General features: G+C 46.7%; 1 long non-coding RNA gene across 4 annotated transcripts; it reads right to left on the reverse strand.

Moving 5' to 3' along the window:
• Positions 1–308: 308 nt before the first annotated feature.
• Positions 309–19677, reverse strand: LOC135324255 (uncharacterized). Of its 4 annotated transcripts, XR_010385622.1 has the most exons (6): positions 18083–19677; positions 16308–16405; positions 15342–15402; positions 14827–14905; positions 9879–10020; positions 309–5879 (listed from the first exon to the last, which is right to left on the reverse strand). It is a non-coding gene; the product is annotated as an uncharacterized LOC135324255 (long non-coding RNA). The 4 variants fall into 4 exon arrangements; XR_010385621.1 differs by having other exon boundaries at positions 14827–15402; XR_010385620.1 differs by lacking the exons at positions 14827–14905; positions 15342–15402; positions 16308–16405; positions 18083–19677 and adding exons at positions 10176–10472; positions 13432–13869.
• Positions 19678–22413: the final 2736 nt, after the last annotated feature.

The following is a 22413-nucleotide window of genomic DNA, read 5'->3' on the forward strand; positions in this document are numbered from 1 at the left end:
TGCGCTGTGCAGGGCAGTTCCCTCTCCTCCCTCGCAGTCCGGAGGATTTCATCCACGTGCCATTCGGAAGAACGGTCAGGATTCGCTGTGGTGCCCCAGGTAAATAATGTGTGCAATATTGATGAATATGTTCACGGGCTAGACCAGGCGGCGGTAGCTCCTGCAGAGCCGTTCTGGCCCGGCCGGTCGGTAATGCGTGCTTGGAAACCTGCGATGGGAAAACCGGAGCGGCTCCGACCGCAGAGCTGCCCGGACTGTTATCACATCGCGCCGGAGCAGCGGCAGAGCTGAGAGTCGTCCTCCTCCTTCGCTGCGCACCTGGGAAACCCTGGGAATCAAGCCCTGGTGTCCCATGCGCTTCCAAAATTCAGGCACGGTTGTCTTGGTGGCAATGCCCACGGCGGGGAGAAGATCAAGTAACGACGTGGGTTGTTAGGCTGCACTCGTGTCTCTCTTGGAAGCTCAGGCCATCAGCCTCGGGAAGGAGGACCTGCCCCAGCACCTCCAGAGCCCGCAGCACCCTTGCTCTCCGGTTTCACGCTCCTTTGATTCGTCCATTGGATGGACACACAAGACACGTTTGCAATGACATCCTGCAAGAGTTACTGAAGGTGGAATAGACATCTTTTCACTTCTTTAAAAAGAGATTTTCCTGTTTGAACAAGCCGGACCCATGGATGCTCTCTGGCACTACGGTTAGCAGACAATTACGGGCAGAATCATGCAGCAACTACTACCTAAGTTCGCCAGCATTTCTCAGAGTCAGACCTTCTCTTCTGTTCTTACAGCCGTAGCAGAAGCAGTGGCCCTGGCAGGTGTCTGACCACGGTTTCTACCTGGGAAAACACCAACCTCGTCCAGACAGCCATTTCCAGAAAACGGACAAGCAAAATGCAAGTCATTTGTGCCCGTGCAAAAGGGATTGTAACACTGAGATCTGAGGCACCCAGTGAGAAAGTCGAAAGCTGCTGCCTGATGTAGGGCTTCTTATTTGCAAATCATACATTTTTTATGCTAAAAAATAAAACAGTCTATGAAGAAAACTCATTGGGTTGAGCCAATATCAGTGATTCAGGATAAGTGAATCCAAGGAGATGAAGCATGTTTAATGTAATTACACATCCACTTCTTGTGATGTACGACCATGCGAAGCATTACTAATCCCCAAACAGATACCTGCAGGGAGGACTATCAAGAACAGCTGTTTGGACAACAAGAAATGAACCACACGAACTCGCAGTTCTGCCGGCTTTCAGCAGAGCGGCTCTGAGAGTCAGGTTTTGTCCAGTAAGTGCAAGATTTACAAGGAATTAAACAGTGTTCCGCAAGAAAGTACATTAGTTTCTTTTATAAATCACACTGCCAACTCATTTATTATTGTAATAACCTTCAGCATTCCCATTATTGGAGAGGACTTCTCCTGAAATGAAAAATGACTTTCTTAACTCAGTGCATGGACCTTGCCGTCATACTCATTTTGGCTTGCTCTTTCAAATGGCAGCAGAGAAAGACGTAAACCTTTATTCCCAAACAGTAGCATCAATTGCAAACTAATATGCTGGGTGAGTTTATTATGCATTTGAGAGTTAATAAATAAGAGAGATAATAGCATAAGCAGTATCTTTCCTCTTGGTTTACTCAAGAAAACTCCTCCATTGAAGTTGTTGAAGATGGTTAAGCTATCAACACAGTTGGTTACATGCAGCCCATTTAATTACAAGAACCTATAAGCTCTTTACCATCATATTACAGTACTTTAATAAGCTATATTTTATTTATAAGTGATTGCCAAGTTTATTACACTTATTATCAAACATTCGCTTAAGTGAATAACTAGAATTACTTTTGTGAATTTTTTTCAAGTTTGCAGTGAGATAATTGAATTATGAGCAGCCGTTTCCTACAGATGCCAACAGGTGCAAGGAGGATTGGCAGAACTGTTGTAAATGTTCCCACCACTGCTTTTTCAAAGCACTGAACGAAACATTTTTATCATAAAGGGCTGGCAGCAAATGAGCGCTTTTCTCCAAATAACGTATCAGTGCACACCTCAAGGATCTGAGGACTGAGTCCGGTGGCATCATGGTCAGACCATTATATACACTTTTACCAAATTTGTTGGGGGGTAACTTGAGGACTTTGAGGGTGCTAAGACAGCTCTTTGTGATTTTGTGGTGCTGGGGAGTATCCCGTTCTCCCCAGGTGCTGATTTTTCCAGTGATTCTTACAGTATGATGGTAGCAGGAGATGTCTACCTTCTAGCCCTTTTCAGGGCTAGATTGGTGCCAAGACTGAACACGCCATATTCATGAAAGGTTTCTTGCTACCATCAGAGAGACGTCAGATAGGTGTTCAAGTTACGCAGGCGTCTCAGCACCTGGCAAACCACTCAGCCGTAGCAAGTGCTCAAGGAAAGCGATTTGTGTGTCCACAGTTCTCTTTTGGTTGTATCTTAACAGGTAACATGGCAGCGTCCCACCACAGAGCTGCAGGAAATCCAAAGATCTCTAGAACACACTATGTCCTAGATATATATAAAATACTTCTCAAGAGATCGTAGCTGAGCATAGCAGGGGCACAGGAGGTGCACAGCTGCTTCTCCCGTGCTCCAGTGCGAGTCTATGCCCCGGCGTCCAGGTACGCCTTGCTGCTGCGGGATGCGTGCTTCAGACTTGCCTTGCAGTCACGGTTGGCAAAGTGGAGGTCTCGCTGCTGGGTAGAAGTCTTGCATTAAAGAAGGCTTCCTCTTCTGAACATTAGTAGAGTTATTGAAGTGATTTTAGAAGATATGAACCAAACAAAATATCTTAATGCCTCTTAGAAATAGAGGCATTCATGTGTCCGATGCGGCACATGATTCATCTCAGGCCACAGCAAACACGTCCACGTGACGATCAAGAGTTTCCTTTTGCAGGACTCTTCAGGGTCTGGACTGGTGCAGTGTGTTTGCCAGTTTCAAAGAAAAGCATGCACATTATAACCGTTCTGTGCTCTTACTGTAAGAATATATTCCTCCCTGGCAGCAGGCTGGCCAGGAACCAGCACTGCCGCATGTTGCATCCCATGAAGTGATGAAATCGTGGCTGTACACCAGAATTTTTCAGATGATGCTGAATGCCGTGCAAGATCACACTCTTCTTTCCGTTTAGCAGCATCGGCCCTGTGGCTGCAGGAGATGGGCCATCCTGCTTATTTGAGGACAGGGATCTCTTTGTCACAAATTTCATCTCCGTTTGTGTCTCCCCTCCCTTTTTTAGTTCAGGTTACTTTGAATTGGCTGCACCTGTATTTCCCGTAGTCCCACCTTCCCTCTCTCCCTCTGAAGACTCTTTGGAAGTTCTCCTCAGTTTCAAGTTCAAAGGCTTGTTTTAAATCATTATTTCATTGCATTCTGTGCTCTTCGGAGATCCACATTTAGACGTCCCCCAGAAAGAAAGCCCTCCCTGCAAATACTGGAGGTCTCCCAGGGTCCCTCTCACCGGGGAACGTGCTTGCCTTGACAGCTCTCGGGTGGAGAACCGTGGACTGAAAGGCGCTGGGATCCAAGGGGCAGGACTTGCTCTCCTGAATGCGGTTCGTGCGCATTTGAAGAGCTGCAGGACCTTGCTCTACGTGCCACCGACCGCCTTCCCTGCCCTGGAGGCGAGTATCTACGATCTACTTCAGATGTCTGGTCTCCCTTGGTCACGGGAGCAGGCGAGGACACGGCTCCCCACCGCTCTGAGCGGGGTGGGAAGCACTGCTGCCCCCGTCGTGTTCACCAGCCATACCGTACATCATCACAGGTGCGATAAAAACACGTGAAGAGCTGGGACGTGTTCCGCCTTGGACACGTGCGCACAAACAATAACATTTTTTCTGTCGCGATTGTCACAAACAACTACATTTTTCCTGTTGTTATTGCCAATACACAGTATAAGCAATAGATATAGGTCAGGGAACCATCAGGCTAGAGAGGAATCAGAACTGCGCTTGGTTTCCAAGTCAGGTCGGTTCAGATAAAACAAAATCTAGCCACATTTCTATAAACAACTCAAACGTAATTATTTTGAAACTATTGGCCAATGCACATGCTGCCATGTGTGTCCTGCTTTCAGGAATTAATGTGTTTTACTCATAAGCCACCTACTGCTGTTTACTTTATTAATGACATTCTGGTCATCTCTCCTGAGGGCAGTAAACGGAAGCTAAATTTGGCTCACCGTCTCCATCGCAGTGATTTAGTCTATCGGGCACTGGCTCCTTACAAAGCTGCACCGAACGTGGACAAACACAAAGAGAATTATTGTTCGCTGCTAATGAGCAGTCGTGTGGCAGGAGCCGCGTTGCGCTGCCGAAACGAGGGGTTTTCCATCGCTCTCCTCGCGCCACGCGGACGGCTGGGGCTCGGCCCCGGCTGCCGGGAAGCCAGCGGAGAGCAGCGACCGCCCCGCACGCTGCGAAATGCTCGGAGCCACCCGTCGCGCCGTCTCGGGGAGGCTGGGTGTTTTCACTGTGAGCAAAAAGAATGAGTCTCCCTAAGAGGAAACAGCTTGACACCGGCCGAACAGGTCACCGCTGTAACAGGCACGATAATAGATTTCTTAAGCTATATGTTTTCTCCAGCCCTTTAGATGTTCGACAATGCTCGGACCACCCAAGTTAATTTAATGCAAATGTAATTTAACGGGTTCCTTGTGCGCGGCTCTTAAATGACTCAAGCTTTCTGCAATGCACGCATCCAAAAATGAGCGAGGATTCGTGCTCGCTCGATGCTTTAAAGACGGGGTCGAAGCGAACGGCAGCCGCACTTTGGCTTTGCACAACAGCAACAAACTCAGCTCACAGACCAGGCGTTTTGGCTCAAATAATGACTCCCATTAAAGAAACGACAACCCTCCCTTATAATGCATCGCGTATAAGGAATGGCGTTTATAGTATGGAAAACTAATTGGTTTAGGAATCAAATCTGAAAAATGCACCATCGTCACCTGCCGCTGGTGGGTAGCGAAGCCCCGCGGCCCGCAAGCCGAGGCGGGTCCTGGCAGAGCGGGGAAGGTGCCGTCCGCGCTCACGGGCGCTCGTGCACGCTTCCACTCTTGGCCATCGGAGATTAAAACCCCTGTCGTGGTGGTCGCACGCGTTTCCCCGAGTGGAACTGAAGACCGCTTTCCTCACCTTATCTCCAAAAGCTGTCGCCGGCACGGCTAATGAATATGCTACTATGCTTATTAGCATTGTTGTTTGTTTGCGTTGAGCTAAAATAAATTGGAAGAAAGGCTTGCCAGATGCTTTCTTAAAGACAGTGGTAGGAAAAGAAAAAAAGCACACGAGCAGGGGTGTTTGGGGAAGGATTGCTATTTGCATGCCTTCATTTATTTTCCTTTCCAACTCACTTCTGTGGAGAAACCGTGGAAAAAGCTGGCTTTTCTGGGCTTGCTCCCCGCTCGGCAGCGCTTTAAGGTAAGGCTTCAAGCTCTGCCCCGGCTATGGCCCTGGCCTATGGGGTCATCAGTAGGGAGCAGAGTGAACAGGAGAGCAGCCCAGGGCCACGCAGCGTGGTGCTGCTCCTGTGTCCTACAGCTCTCCTCGCACAGGCGCGAGAGGACCGGGCACCACGCGCCTACGTTCAAGGGTTTGGGGCCAGTTTTGCGCCGGCGGAGCGGCTTTGTGCCGGGGGTGACGCGCAGCGCTCGCCGCCCGCTCCCTGTGTTTACGTTCCTTCTGCTTAATATTTCTGCAATCTTCTCTGGCATCATACACTGGTAATTTTTCTCCTCCTACTTCACACTTCTGATAAGCCTTCTGGTCCCGCAGCAGATGCATTGTGAATCTTCTCCTCCTAAGTATCTTGCATATGTTTCATTAAAAGTGTTTGTTTCTTCCATCAGCTTGAAGTTCTAATGGGGAAAAAAAATAACTTTTTGGACTTTGCTCGGCAGCACATGGCCCCGCGTGCCGCAGCCCCGCGGGGTCCCCACGCCGGTCACACGCTGTGCCGGTGCCGCCGGGGCACGGGGGAAACTGAGGCACGGCTGCGCGGGGACAACCGCCCGTCAGCACAGGGCCCTTGCACCCGGTGCTGCGCAGCATGGAATGAAAAGAGTAAAATGCCTTCTTTTTAAAAAAGGAACATCAATAAAATTGTTAGTTTAAAAAAAAAGAATACAACAGCCCACTTGCGGGTTCGTGCCTTGCAGACGAGGCGGCCAGGTCTGGCACACAGCCGTTAGCGCGGCGCGGTAATTACTAACTTCTCCTTGGAAGAGGCACAAGACAATTCCTTCCGCATTTCCCTGCCTGCATTACTTTCTCCATCGTCCCTTGGAGGTAGCCCCAGCCCCCTCCTACACATTGCACCAGGCACCCAGCCCTTGCCCGCGCCCCAGGCGCAGCACTAACCCTGCTGGCTACAGGCTCCCGTGGGAATTTGGAGATATCATGGGGGGGGGGGGGGCGAGGAGGGGGAGGTTGTACCTCAGTTCCCCAGATGGAGAATGGGAATAATAGTAAAAATAACCTTTTTTTATATTTGCACCTAACTCCCCTCCCAGGCAGCCCGGGCAACGCGAGCCGGGGCAGCAGCGAGCGCCGCGTGCTGTAACTCCGCGCCAGACCCTCCGCACCGCGCCAGTAAGACCCCCGCCCGCATTAACAGCCCAGCGCACGCCGGTGTCGCGTCGCCCCGAACTCAGCTGCCGTTCGTAACACACCTCAGCCCGCGCTTTCCGTCCCCTGGGAGAAACGTAGGTAGTTACAATGCCTGCAGCGTGCGGACGTTAAAAATAACATAGCGTCCTGCAAGTCCTGACAAACTTCCCCCAAACTGAGTAAGGGTACCCGAAATTGTCTGATTCCACGCCCTTTTATAGAAGTGGTTTTGTGCCCTATTTCAATACGCATTAGCCTCTGCACGAACGGCTTCTGTCCGTGTCTGCAAAGCGGAGCTGCCGGGGCGGCGGTGCGGGGCCCCAAAGCGCCTCTCCCGCTCCTGCTATTATTTTTACTAGTATTTTTGCGAAGCCCCTCGGCGGGGCTGCAGCCAGGCCTGGGGGCTGCGGGAGCAGCCGGCCTCTCCCGGCGTTTCGCCGCCCGCCGCGGCTCTTCCCGGCGGGCAGGACAGACCTCCGCGCCTGCTTCCCGCTCCTCCCGCGCAGGCGGGACAGGAGGGTCTCCGGGAGCAGCGGGGGCAGCGCCTCGGAGCCCCCCGTGCCCACGCGACGGGGGATGCGCTGGGGCTCACGTCTCCGGTCACCAGCCATGCAGGGGCCACCACCCACATGGCCCGAAACACCAGCTTGGGAGCTGGGCAGGGGCTTGATCCTGACACGCGACTTGCTGCTTGCTCCAAGAGTCGCGTCTACCAGCACCATCGATGCACCATAATATTTCCCAATTTTTAAGAAGCGGCACAGTTATGCACTTGTTCCAAATATCCCTAAAACTCAAATTTAAAAAAAAACCTAAATAAAAGCATGCTATACTTCCATTCATTCTGTTTGCCATATTTCTTATCAGAAAATAATACTAATTCTTACATAGAAGTGCAATTAAATAAATGCTATAATAGTTACAAATACAGTCAAATAAGCCTTCAACTGTAAGAGTTTATACAAAATACATTATGCCACAAAGATAATTTAGGTGAAAGCTGAGATATGCCTGATGAATTAGTTCATAATATTTACCTAGATTATGTATAATAAATGTAATGTATATCATTTATATCTATATACTCCTAATTTAGTTGCAATCAGAAAATAATGCAATGTGAATTCATATAAAAAAGCAATTCTGCACAGGAAAATTAAAATGGTATAGCATATTGTTTTATATGAAATATTGAGCTGTGTAATCATATTTCTTATATCTTTAAAGCAGATTCCGTAGGAAAAACATGTTTGCTCTCGTTGGAGCTTCTTTATACGAGTATAAAAGCTTCCATTTCATATCGTCATAAACAGGGGGAATTTCGCAAAAACGCTATCAGCGTTTTTCTCCCTTTTCCATCAGCATTAAAATGTGATAAACAGATACTCAGAAACACAGGCCACTCCTGATTTTGTTTCTTTTGTGTTTCTTGAGTTATTCGGAGAGACGCTTTTGCTCATTTATTAAGAACGGGGCATTTGTAGGAATCAGCCGTGCGGGGCAGGAAAGGCTGTTGGCGATTTTGGATCTCCAAAGGGACCTCGCCAGCTCTCAGAACAGCCCGCAAATTAACTGCACAACTACAAATTCCCCTTTTCTTTGATTCAGCACCATCCCCTTCAGGAAGGAAGTACCCCACACTGAAGCTCTCTGCGATATATTCCGCACGTGCCCACATTTAATTACTTTTTCCTCTCTCCCATCCCCACGCGCTAGGTTTTCCCCAGCCGATAAGGCAAACGTTGGCCCCTTCCAGACCCAGAGCACCCGCAAACCCCCAGCGCTTAAGCAAGTGCTACGGGAAGGAATGGAAAAATCAATAAAATTGACGGGTGCTAATTTTAAAAATAGTTCTTTGAGGCTTTCCCATTATAAGCTAGCTGTGCAATTAAAAGCCTACAGTACGGTTTTTCTGCGGCGTGCTGCCCTCCTCTTGCTCTCCGCTAGTTTTAAGGAGTTTCTTCTTGCTCCTTCCCCGGGCGGCACAAGCCAGGTTTCGGCAAGGAGCAAACGCGCTCCTTATCGCTTCCTGGCGCGGTAAAGACCGAGCACAACGTGGATCATTCCCGCGTGCCTCCCAGAAGCGGAGCAGTGCTGCGGCCGTCATAACCGGGATGTATTTCATTTTAATGCTTCCGTTGCGAACAGAGCGGGATGAAAAATTTCCATTAAAACTTTCATTCTTCAATGGTAAAGCGTCCTTTGCCAAAAACACCTATTTTTGTTTTCCCTCACAGACCATTTTTTAATTTTTAGGTTTCTTACCTAACAAAGTCATTCATTGTTTTAAAGAAGGAATGCTAAATTTAAGTATTAACTAACTATAGGCAGAAGAAGTCAGGTAACGGCAGAGCAGCGGCTGCTCCAGATGGTCACTAGATCAGTCACAACTTCAACCAAAATAAATTTTAAAATGAAAACATGCCAAATAATTGAAGGGCAAGTAAAAGGGGCTTCAAATAACGAGAAAAAATGAGAAAAGACGACGTGTCTGTGCCTTAGCGACGTGGCTGAGGAAAGGCTGCTGCGTCTCGCCCCCTTCGCCCCCCGCCCACGCTCGCCCTGACGCCCGTGTCACCGCGCGGAGCGTGCGGCTTGCCGAGATACACGCCAGGGAAAATGGGAGAGACAAAGTTTAAAAATGTGCAAACAAATAAATTAATATTTCACAAAAGTTCACTGCAGAAGAAACTGCATTTTCCCAACGAGTGGCATCGGGACAACCTGCGCGTTGGGCTGCCTGCGCGCCGAGCGGAGAGGCAGTGGTCTTGGTGAGTAAAATACATGTTACAAAGGTTAGAGAAAGTCACCGAGCAATTTTCATTGTCTGCTCCCTGTCAAGATGCTGAAAGTCGAAAGTTTCCCCCCGTGCTAATAACACACTATTAGTTACACATGACTGCCTCACTGGAGCTGAACCAACACGGCTCCTGCTCGCTCAGTCCCACATTTCTCCGGCGGCAGCTAGGGAAGGAAACCAAACCCTTCCCAACTCGCGGCACAGGTCAGCGCGCGGGGCGACAGGCACCTTCACACCGGCCAAGCGCTGCTCGGGCCTCCGAGCACCTGCGAAACACGCTGCAGGAACACGGGGGCCTGCGGACGGAAAACGCAGGGGAAACCGTGGGATTATGCAATCTAAAGGTAACTCCCAAAGGATTCCTGCGGTATCCGTAGGGAGCCGACATGATCCGCCGCAGGATCAGGCAGGCAGGTTTGCTTGGCGGTTCCTCCGCTACGACACATACCTCTGTGCAAAGCCAGGGCTGGGGAAAGGTCCACGTCACCTCTTATCATCGCTCTGATGGAAGCTGAAGAAACCCGATTTCTCTCTGCTGCAGACGTTTTCCGTGTTCTGCACTTGGCTATGTTGTTTTTATACCGGCGTATCTGAATAGAAAATTAGGCCCAGTAGATTTAATCATGAAAGAAAATGGAAATATTTCTATCGGAAATCAGTTTTAACTTAAGCATCCACATGCTCTTTAGTTGATACAACAATATTAATTCTATAAGCACCGAGGAACTCTGTGCCTTATACTCACCGAAGACAGAAGAGATCCTGGGAAATCAGATACATCTCCAGAAGATAAGGTATTTAAAGAGGATTTGGGAAATGTCTACAAAAATGTTGCTACGGTTCAGCGCTCAGTCTCTCAATACACCGGAGGTGGCCTGGCCGTTGCGGGGACGAGCCCCGAGGTCAACTCAAGCTCCCCGGAGCGCCGCTTCGCTGTCTTGGCCATCACCAGCGATCATGGGAAAGAGGCAGAAGCTCCGCATCCCAGGAGAGGTCTACTTCCATCTCTTTTACCATACACGACAGCTTATTTCTGGTACAACTTTAAAAAAGCATTTGCTCACCATAAGCCCTGCTATTCTGCATGGAATCCCCTAAATTACAGCTGCTGCTACGAAATTAAGATGTATATCGGGAAACCACTTACAAACCCTCTATCTGTTGCATCTGGAAGTTCTGGAGCGCTGATTAGTTAAACTCAATTATGAGATAGCCCTAAAGGCAAAAACTGCAAGTAGTGACTTTTGCTAAGGATTCTCCTGTTGGCGTTGTTACCCAAAATACAAAATGCTGCGATTCTAAATATGGAATCTATCTTCATGAAAAAAGTTAAGAGACTCAACTTCTTCAGAACATTTCTTCCCAAGTTAGGTAATAATTAAATACAAATTAATTACCATCACAAAGCATAGCATTTAGGCAAAAACGTGCATTTTTGAGGAACGTTAGTAACTCGTTCTTTAACTACGCAGCTCGGCAGCATAGTTTGGTTTCAAAACTGCCTCATCTTTATCCTATTGCTTCTAGAGTCTCCCTGTGAGCTCCGATTTCAAAAGGGACCATCCATTCCCACATGTAGCATGTCGGTAATGCAAATAACATGTTGGCACAAGCTAGACCAACAGCGGCTGACATGTGGAAATCCGGTGCGAGCTCGGAGAAGCGATCCAGAGAGTCAGCAGCTGCAGCCGAAACAGATCTGCTAACTCGCCAGCACGGGAAAGCACTTAACCCAGTCTGGAGCCCATGTGAGGCCACGGGGACTGCTCCCCAGCTCCAAGTTGAGTCTATGCTGAAGTGCTTTGCTGGAACAAGGCCTAAAGCAGCAGCATCCGTCACTGCTATGTTAATTAGAGTTCTTAGGATTTTGGAGACCAACTTTGATCTTCCTGGGTGCTGATTTCACCATGCCAGGTCAACTGATCATGCTAAATAATTGATTTTTTAAGTCTTTTCTGATCTTTGTTTTTAAACATACTAGCAAGACAGATTTATTTTTATTTTTTCAAGAGTGCTTGCAGAGTAGGGTTCAACAGGGTTCAATTTGACATTCATCAAGTAACGGTCCTCCACTTCTTGCCCAGTGTCAAAGCATCAGTCCAAGGGTCACCCAACATGACAGTGTAAAAATTAAATGCATCAAGAAAAACAAAATCTTATTCTTGAGAAGAATTCCTCTATTACAAAATTGGCTTTGTTCTGAATCAGGAAGATCCAAATACCAAAAATATTTATGTAATGGAAAACCCCCAGAATTCTGGTTTGAAAATAGCAGAATGACCTTTTGGAAGCAAAGCATTTTGGCAATTATGTAATATTTTTAAAAGTGTAAAAAGACTAAAATCTTAAGGTCTACACTAACATTCACTTTCCCTTTTTGTCAATCCTTTCAGAATTCTTCCATGGAAAAATTTATGAAAACTGATGTTCTCATCGACCATTTCAGTTTCCACGGAAGTGCATTTTCCAATGAAAAATTGTTCAGATAATTTCCTTTCTGCCTGCTTTAACTGCTCAAACTGGTTGAAAAAAAGCTTTGGGAATTTCTAGGGGATAATTGCTTTAACCATTCAGCCTCACAGCTTGCTATCATGAATCCTATATCTAGAGAAAACTCTCTGTTAACACAAGAAGTTACTGGGAGCCCTCAGGTGCTTTGTGCACTTGAAAAATCAAGCTATTTGATTGAATTTCTGAATATAGTTTTTTCATACTGGAAGCAGAATTATATTAAATTATATCATATTATAATTTATTGCTTATGAATGATATTGGAAGTGCTGATGGAATACATGAAGTATGACATTGGAACTCACATCTTTATTTCATTCCAGAGTAATAAAGGGTTATTCTACCCTGACGTATTTATAGTATTGAATGGAGGAGTCAATTATGCGCCAGGTAATTCTCTACCGGGTCTACCTATAGCCCCGAAGACTTGTAAGATAAAGGAGGCGACAGGAAATTAGGAGTGTGACAGTGCACCTGTACTTCATAATTGGCAAACCATCACCAAACCTGGCCCAGAGGCCAACTGCGATGGTCCTTCCCGTTACCTTGGTGGGCTGCTAGCACACCAGTAAGACCAGAACCATCATCCTGCTTGCTGTAAAAGTGCATTTCTTTCCTGTTCCATTTTCCACTTTACAATATTCTTCTTCTTCCACTGCATCAAATGCCATAAAAAGTGGACGTAGCCAGGAGATTTTTGCCAAAAAAATGAAGATCACTGAAAAATGCTTGTTCATTTAAATGACAGATTCACAAAATAGGTTACTGCTTGAGAAGTCTCCTGTCTCTCTTTTCCTTTCAGGGAGAAACAGTTAACCTTCTAAAAACGCTATGTTTAAACATTTGTTTTGAGAACTCATGTTTTCAGATTTTTCAAACAGCTTTTTACAGCATTTAGAATATTTATCTATAAACAGGTTTTCATAAAAGAAAAAGTCAAAATTCACATTAAGCATTACAAAATAAAGAAATGTTTCAATGGCTTTTAACTTTCTCCTTCAGTTTGGTGATTCATGGGAAATTGTGCGAGTTTTTGTCCAGTTCAGATTCACACCAGCTTCAGGATGTGGAACGCCGTGGCCGGACAAGGACCGTGTTTCCTGCCCCGGTTTAAAAACCCCACGGCTGCTACCCGCAGCCAGAGCTGCCCTGAAACTGCTCACTATAACATTAAGAAAGAAGTTAAGACAGGCAACTCCTACATTATGTTTGGGAAGAGAGGACCTGCACATACACAATAATAAAGCCTTCCAAAGCCAAAATTAGATGAGAGGGTATTCTTCATAAATGTCTTCAGTTTTTTAGTAGGATCATAGTCGAGGGCAAAGGAACTGTTTTTTCCCAAGTAAGAAGCAGCTGAATTCAACCAAGAAAGCCCTTGAAAGCAACACTGGGATTTCTGATGACACTGAACAGCTTGGATCAAGACCTTCCTTGCCATAAGCACAACAGAGTGAAACCAGAAGTGCTGCAGACATGCACTAATTTACCCTGTGCAGCCCTCCGTCCTCCTGAACGCGAGATGCTTCTCCCGGGCAGCGGACACGGTCTCGTGCGTGCACTCACCGCTGCCCGTGCATCGACAGGCACCTTCCACGCAAGCCAAGAGCATCAAAGCGAACGTGCAAATTAACACGGTAACCTAAAAACGAAAGATGGGAGATTATGAGGCCGTGCTTTCCCTTGAAACCCGGCCACCCTGGGAGCGCAGGTGGGGCGCAGCCGAAACGCCGTGCACCTGCTCTTCTTCTCTGCTTTTGTCTGTACTGCCGGCACAAGCTGAGCATCGCCTTTCGTTATCGCTCTCCTACTTATCCCGTAACCACCAGGAGCTCGGGGATACTGTAAATGACACAAGCCACATCCCTCTCTCACCCCGCATGCCCGCCGCTGCACCAGCCCAGCCGCCGGAGGGGATTAACGCGTTTAACGGGCGGCTCCCCACTCCGCGCCGGGCGAGCTTGCCCACCACCCCCAGCCGCTGCCGGCTCCACGGCGGCTCCTCCCAGCCGGGCAGATCACAGGATGTGGCGTTTCCATGTGCAAACACACCCTCTTGCAGCGCTTGACATGCAAGTGGACGTGAAGAATTCTATGAAGTGCGAGATTAGGGCTTTTAAAATAATTGTGATAAATGATAGCATCTGCATGCACTAATTTCCCTCAAGATGGGTTAGATTAATTTCATGAAGTTAACGTCCAGAATAGCAAACATTAGCTGTTCGTGTGACCAGCGTTTTGAAGCGGTTTGAGCTCTCGCAGCTCTGCGTGTGCTTTCGAGCACTGTCAGTACAGAGAAGCACCAAGAGATTTAGGAAAAAGAAGTGAGGGAGCCCGAACTGGCCTCCTGACAAGGAACTCGGGAGATTCAGTGGGTAAACTGGTTACCTAGGCACATCGGGGTCCATTGGAGCTCAACTGCTCCTCTAAGCAAGATGCCCATGTTTGAAGGCAACAGCGATGGCCACGTACTCCTGCCCCTGTTGGCCATTAGCACAGGCGGTGAAATGATTCTCCTCGATTTATCTATTACACAAAGACATACAATTCCCATCCGACTCCTGCAGCCTTCATGCGTGACAAACTTGCGTTGTGCCTCCTGGAGTTTTGCCCACACGAAGGCTGTGAATCAAGCCTGCTCTTGTGCGAGCGTTTGGCTTTCCACGACGAATGGGAAATTGGACTTCCTCTGTGCAGGTGCAGAAGTAGAGGAAAGAGCAATTTGGCAGGTGTTTGTCCTTCCTGGTGCACCTGGTCATTGGGAGTTTGTTGATTATCGTATCATATTGGTGTACCACCGTATAAAGTGGTTTAATTAAGCCCACACAGCCATCAGAGCGCAAGCGTCACCTTTCTACCACGGACAAGGCAATGCCCATACTCACCCCCATGCCGCCAGCAACCTCGCACAGGCAGAGCGTCGCAGGAGAGACCACATCGGCAGGAGACAACAGCCCTTCGCATCTGCTCAGGAAACAAAGTTCGGAGTTTGGTATTAATATTTTATTGTATTACTAGCGTGTATTAGCGCACTTATTCCATATTGCGTATCACGCTGCTCGTACAGTAGGGTGAAGGATCCTTTAACAACATTTGCTGAATGCTGTGAACAACCTATGGCTGAGGACAATCAGCTCTACCAAGATAAATAGTGTTTGACCTGTGTTTTTCAACACCATGTATGTTACTTGATCCCACATAAGACACAGCTGAAGGGGATCGTATACTATTAGTTCACTATGGTTTCCCTTTTGAACAGACTGTAGAGAACAGACGGTGATTTTTACTGTCCACAGGGATGTGTGAAGTGCTGCAGTCACTTGCTCCTCCTCTTTTTCAAGATCTGGGACTACAATTTCCAATGCTACCAAGTTCACATCAGTGTTTGAACATACACCACCTTCTCATCTGGTTCAGCGAGCTCCATCACAAGTAACCAAATGTCTGTGAGATACAAGCATCTGGAAGAAAAAAAGCTTAGCTGAAACTCAGCCCAGAGGAAATGGAAGTTAGCAGAAATATGGTAACACTTAGCAGAGCAAGCCAAGACCGGGATTCTCTCCTCCGCTGAGAGGATCCATGCTGCAGCTGCCAAACCAGTGCCAAGAACCGGGATATTACTGGGAGCCTGCTCTATGAATAGGATTGGGCTGTCGAGAAACAAAGAAATCATCTATTTTATATCATGTTTATTTGCCCAGTTCCTTCCAGACCTACCAACCCTGATGGCACATGCAGCATCTACAGGATGAGCGGCAGTCATTCCTCCTGCCTGACCTAAACATCAACATCAGCCAAACCTCTGCTGAGCAACCACGCACAGCTGAAGCAGAGCTAGATTTCCTATCTACTGCAGGAATGATCAAAGCCTCTTCCATTGCCCTACTTCTAGACCCCACCTGTTTCCTTAAGACCCTCCGGAGTAAGGAGATATTTTAATGCCAAGACACCCAGGAGACTCGGACAGGAGGGTTGCAGAGCAGTCACAGCCTGGGGTTACTGTCAGGCCCCTCAAAAAAGGATAATCTTCTAGCAAAAGATGAAAAAAAGGGTAGGGGGAAGGTTATAAAGAGTGCAAAATTCACCTTTTTACAGAAGCTTATTCTTCCTAATGCCCCCTCTGCCTGCACACATCTACATCATTAAAACCTGCGCTACCAGGAGATCATCTGCACAGTCTGGATTGCTGCTTCTTTTGTGGGCTAAATACTTACACCATACAGCAAGTTTTATTTCCAATATTTTTACAGGATATTTCTGGAACTGAGGAGATAGAAAGCGTAGAGGCATGGGACAGAGTGAAAAATAAAAGACACATTCAGACCACAAGATGAAACACATACAGTTGTGTACACTACAGAAGTACCTTTATCTGAAGAGAGGTCCGCGTTTCAGTCACGTTTGGAGTTCAGGTCTCGTGGCCAAGGCCTCCTCCTGAACAGCTGAAGCCTTTCCAGCTGGACACTTTGTTCGAAGAAAGATAATGCACAAGACACAAGGATCATTTCAGCTGCTCTTGACGAGGCACCTCCCTGACACACCAGCTGCTTACAGGCCAAGCAGGACACGCAGCCTACGCACAGCTCTGAGCACGCAGGGCTTATACTATGCTTTAAACAGTCTCTAATATATATGTATATATACATATATATGAAAGCGTAACTTCAATTCATTAGGATCTGTGAAGTTTGCCCTTATCTTCTGAAATTGCTTGTGGCATTCAAAGCCCTCCTTAGTTAACAACCCTTTTGGGTCTTATAGCTTATTTAAATTTAAAAATGCTTTTGCAGAAACTCTGTTGAAGTTGCAATATTTTCTGCAGCAGCGTTCCCTATTTCTATGTAACCTGTACCCACCCCAAACGTGAATCTGAAATTCAAATCTACAACAACGTACAATAAAGCTCACATCAGGCCTTTCTATCAAAACATGCTTGAATGAGTAACTCGGTGCTGATGGTCCTGAACCCTGGGGAAAGCCAGATCTGGGGACCATAACTACAGTGGCCAATTTGCTTGCTTGCTTGTCCCAAGGGCAAGCTTGGTAAGAACAGGTTATGGCTGAACAACAGGACTGAGAGCTGCATAATTAATAAAATAACAGGTAAAAGTCAGGTTTTGCTTCGCTTCGGTCACAAGCATGAGACTGAACTCCGAGAAGCACGTGGACCCGAGCTCCACCGCCGGGTAACCATCGGTAGAGGGTCAGTACAGCTTCCCACGCCGGAGGGCAAAAGCAGCAACAGAGCTGAGCACCCTCTGAAAATCTGATTGTGATTTTTTCCCTCACAAAAGACAACGGGCTTTACGTTACACAACACGATGACTAGAAGAGGGAACACAAACTTGCCCCTTTCACTATACTAAGAAAGTATTTGAAAAAATAACTTGAGTTTAAAAAACATTTAATTTCTCCTGTTCATCCTATATATTCCACTGTCACTTCTAGGGTGAAACAGACTCCTTGCTGGGGCAGAACTCACAACTGATGCGGTTTAACATCGTGGCCCTGAAACATCTGTATGCAAAAAATTGCAATGCTTAACATCGAGAATCGACGTTTGATAGTAATTATCAACTAATGTAATTCATTGAATGCATTTGATTTTATTTATAATTTTAAAATGTTTGTGTAACTTTACCAAAGGGCTTTTTTAAATGTATAAATGACTTTTACATATATGACTGCATTATTGAGATTGTCGTGATTGACTGATTGAGGTGAGGTCCTGACCTTACAACTAAATGCACCTTTATGGCACCTAACAGCTGCACAGCGTCACAATTTCAGTGGAATCTGTGCATGCAGAAGCATTCGTTAATAACAGAGCTGTCTTTTATTTTTATTTTCTTGTATCGGCACTACATAAGTACTCTGGTCTTGGCAAACTAATCCAAAATACACGCGTACCAAAATAATTCTCATTTCTGCTAATTTTGAGGAGAAGGAAGCCGACTTAGGTTAGAAGAACGTGGAGGTGGGAATGGAGGGCGACAGCGGCTGCAAGGCTTTGGGGGGTTCCTCGCTTTCTGCGCTCGGCTGGGGAGGACGCACCGACGACCTCCCGCAGCCGCAGCGCCAGACCAGCGCACAAACAGCGCGTTTGGGCTCTACGGCGCAGATAAATACGTATATACATACATGTATTTTTTAAGCTGGCCTTCCCAGGTTGCATCAGAGGCGTTGGCTCTGCTGGGAGAGGTGCTCGCCGCTGCAGAGCGCCCGATGGTCGGTGCTCCTGTGCAGTCCCAGCTCCTGAGGCCAAGTCACCTTTCAGATCTGTAGCGGAGATTTGTCCTGGGCCTGGAGAGAGAGAAAGAGCCACTCCACGGCTACACGTGCAGATACGGGGATGTGAAGTTGCTGTCCCCCCCGACAACACACACACACCTTGCACCAGACGCCCTGCCAACAGCAGAGCCAAGCTTGGGATAATCAGTCTAAATGTAGATTCATTTTGGCAGTTGCAGACTCGAATTAGAAAAAACAATTAGCTGATCTGTCAGAGGCCCTAATAGAGACACACAGTTCAGAGAGCTCTGAAATTTAGGTGCGTAGATTTAAAACAACGCAGGCACAAAATCGTGCAATTTAATCTTTAAGCGTAGCACCTTTCTTCCTCCCCCTTTTGCAGGTGCACGAGGATGCCGGCAGCCCCGGGCGCCAGGGCACGTACGGGCGCTTGGATTTCGCCTCCGCGTTGTTTTCAATTAGAGGCTTTCCTGCATGTGATGCACCAAGGGGAAAACACCACTTAGACTCAGAACTAAGGTACTCCCAGGGACAAATATGATTAATGGGATAATCTTGTAGATTACAATAGTTAGAGGCAGTTCCTGCCATTTCCCGCTCTCCGAGGACTGGCTCCGCTCGCATCCAGTGCAGACAGCTGCAGACTCCGCAGCGCTGGCATTACCAGCGCAGGACTGTGCTCTGCCCCCGAAACCGCCCGCGACGCGCAGCTTCCACGGGCGCCTAGGGTCCAGGCTGCGCCTTACAGCCAGATCTCCAACCGGGGAAGGTTCCTGATGGAGAGAGTCTGCGGAGCCAGCGGCGTGCATGCTCACCTTTGCATAGAGATATGCACATCCACAGCATGCACATCCACAGCAGGTAATGTCCTTAAATTCATCAGGTCTTAATTAAACAATGACCAGTGAGACAGCCTCACATTCACTGGAAGAGCTGCAGCTGATGGGTAATGGCAGCAACGGCTCCCGACTTCTGCACGAGCCCCCGTCCACGCAGGGCTGCAGACGTGCTGCGGGAGGCATCTGCAGAGCTTCATGGAAAGTTTCTTAGAGCGTACAACAGGGCACCAGATATGGACAAAACCCTCCGCTATCGAATTCAAGTTCTTTTTCTCTGCCCCTTTGCACTCTGTAGCACTCAAAAATTAATGGCAAAAGTTAGAACACACTTTATCAGAGAAAAGTCATTTTGGCAAATAGCTGGCAAACCCCAATTTCTGATTCTGGCATAAGAATGCAAGATTAATATTTCCAGCAAGGTGATCAGCAAGAAAAATCTCTGCATAAACACTGGCACGCAGATGATTGCCACCGGGCTTCGCGGCCAGCGGCACAGTGAAAGGAGGAAGGCAGTTCACTTCTTTCAGAGATTTGTTTCAGGTCATCGTATCTGCAAGCACCACCCGCATCTATTCACTTTGCAGGGTGGGCTTTGGATTTTCCTTGTTTTGTGGGGTTTTTTTTGGGGGGGGGGGGCGGTGGGGGAGGGAGACAAAACAAATTCAAGTGCAAAATTCAACACAAGAAGAGACAAATTACATGGCAAATTTCATAGCTGCAAAGTTTCAGAACACACAAAAACTTGGATAACATTTTTAAGGAACATAATTAATTGAACTTGTACTTAGGTTTCACCTAAACCTTTGTTTGTGCAAAACTCTGCTGTTCTGAAAGAATGCAACAAGGAAAAAGTATTTTTATGCACATTTATGGGATGTTCAGCTGAACTCAGGCTGGTGTAATCGGTGCTTTACACGTACCATGTATTATTCATTCTGGGAAAGAAATGCTAATTTTGAGTATTTTCAACTCATTTTTTTGTATTTCACCAGCTCACATATAACTATTCATTACTGTTTACCTAAATTTACACGAAATTTGCTTTTAATTATATATGCAAACAGAATCTTAATATGAAGCAAAACAAGTCACACATTGTCCACTAGAACCATCCACACCTTACAGTTTCTGTGATGCCCCTCTCTGCAATCAGAGCCCGTTGCAGCTGCTCCTTCAAATTCAGAAGGAGGGGTACCTGAAAACAAAAAGGGGAGGGCTTGATTTTTTTTCCATATAGCTCACCTGTTTGCTCTGCCAAAGATGGGAGGGTTAAGATTTCACTTGAAATTAGTCACCTACATACAGGGTGGAAGCCCAAAGAATCTGACCACCTAATTTTCATTCATGGTGATGCAGTTTTTCTCTTTCTTCGACTGGTTTATTGTATCAAGTAAGCCAGGGTTGCTGAGATCTTAGCAATATTTCTTTGACTTTCTCTCTACCCAGTGGCCCCTGAATGAAGTGGAAAATGCAGTAATCTTTCTGTATCGCTACTTATTAGGCCCCTTTATCTATCCCCATTGGTTACTTTTTTCCCCTGAATTCAACTTTTTAACATTACGTATTTAACATTACTTATGCAAACATAACCTATGCAAAACAAAGTACATTCCCTTCATCCACCCCACAGAGCCCCTCCGAAATATTGGATATTTATCTATTTGGAGCAAAATTAACAGAAATCCTCCTACCCCCTGACTTATTCACACGTACGATTTTATTTATCCCATCTGCAAGACTCCCAACCACCAGGAAAGCTAACACACGTTTCTTCAGGCAGGATATAACAAATTGACTCCTTCGATTTAATGAAAACAAGCTATTTTCCTGGTGCTTTTGTCGTCCTCCAAGTCGGGGCACAAGGCAGGCTGTGGGTGAGGCTGGCTCGACCACAGCAGCCCGAGCTGGCCGCGGCTCGGACCCATCCGCTCCCGCCGCGCGTAGCTGCTGCACGCTAAGGCAGCGCAAGGCTCCCGCCCGCGCCCCAGCCTTCCCGGAGCGCGTTACCCGAGCTGCTACTGGCATCTGGTGGAAGGCGCAGGCAAGGGAAGCTTCTCCTTCACGAGCGTGTCCCTGTGGTCACACCAAATGACCAAAATGCACCAAAAGGTCTTACTAAGATGTGCAGCACACGCATGCTTCTGACCCCAAAAGTGTTCAAACGTTTCTATGTTTGAGCGCTTTTTCCATTTTTACTGTACACTATACACCTATATACTATACACTTATATGCAACAATAAAGAAAGCAAAATACCACCTTTTTCAGTGTAAATGGAGGTATCTCAGAATCTTTACACAGAAGGTGTGTCGTGCAAGTTGTACCCCGCTTTGTCTGCTCTGAACAAAGACTTCACCAAAGTTAAAGGATCCGATTTGAAGCTACTGAGGAGCGTTTCTCTACTAAAGCAGGGCCTTGGGGGCTCGCAGGGGACGGAAGAAAGGGCAGAATGTGGTCAGGATCTCGGACAAAGCGTTATGGGCAAGACTGCTGAGGGAGATGCAAACCCAAGGCTACCTGCAAAGCTCCCCTCAACCACGTAACTTGCGGTTTGCTTCATTTAGAAGCATCTGTTTCTTAGAAAAGACTTCCACTAAGAAAAATTTGTCTTTTAATATTCAGATAAGAAGGTCAATGATTATAAATACGCTATAGCCACTTAAACTTTAAAAAAAAAAAAATCGTTCAGCAGAATTATGCATGAACAAGCCAGCCACAGGCATTAGATAGTTGTGTACAAGTAACACTTGGGAGCACAAACTAAAGCAATAGAAGAATGGTGTGGTGCGTTATGTGCTCACCCGCTTTAGTTCTGTTTCGGGAATACCCTGTGTTGGAATAAAGAGGAATCCAGAAGTCAGACCTTCCAAATTGTGCCAGCATTCAAGGGCAGCAAGGAGGAGCTGCTTTGACATCAGTCCCTGTGCAAAAAAATAGAAATATTAAGACAGGATCAAAAGAGAATCAAGATGCAGGAATACAGTTAATGCCAATTGACAAAGGTTTATGGAAAATAAGACTTTAATCAAGCAAAGCTAATTCATACACACTTCTTTTTTTTTTTTGACAAGCTTACATGCTTAGATGGAAGGTAACTGTAGAGATATGTTTTCTAGACTGTTCAGCTTTCTGACAAAAGCTGGCACCCTGACATCAGTAAAACATGTGAAGTATATTTAAAAATAGCCCAAAAGTAATTTAATGGAATCATTGTCTCCTGCACACATTTACAGAAACGTCCCACAGGAACTGGGTTGCAGGACTGACACTGCTCTACGCTTACGGGTGATCTGGAGCCAAGCCTAAGGTCATCGTTGATAAAACATCCAGATAAGGTCGCACAAAAAAGTAAGTAAGGACAAAGCACAGAATGATCTTGGTT

This window comes from Dromaius novaehollandiae, chromosome W, assembly GCF_036370855.1.
Source record: "Dromaius novaehollandiae isolate bDroNov1 chromosome W, bDroNov1.hap1, whole genome shotgun sequence".
NCBI lineage: Eukaryota > Metazoa > Chordata > Aves > Casuariiformes > Dromaiidae > Dromaius > Dromaius novaehollandiae.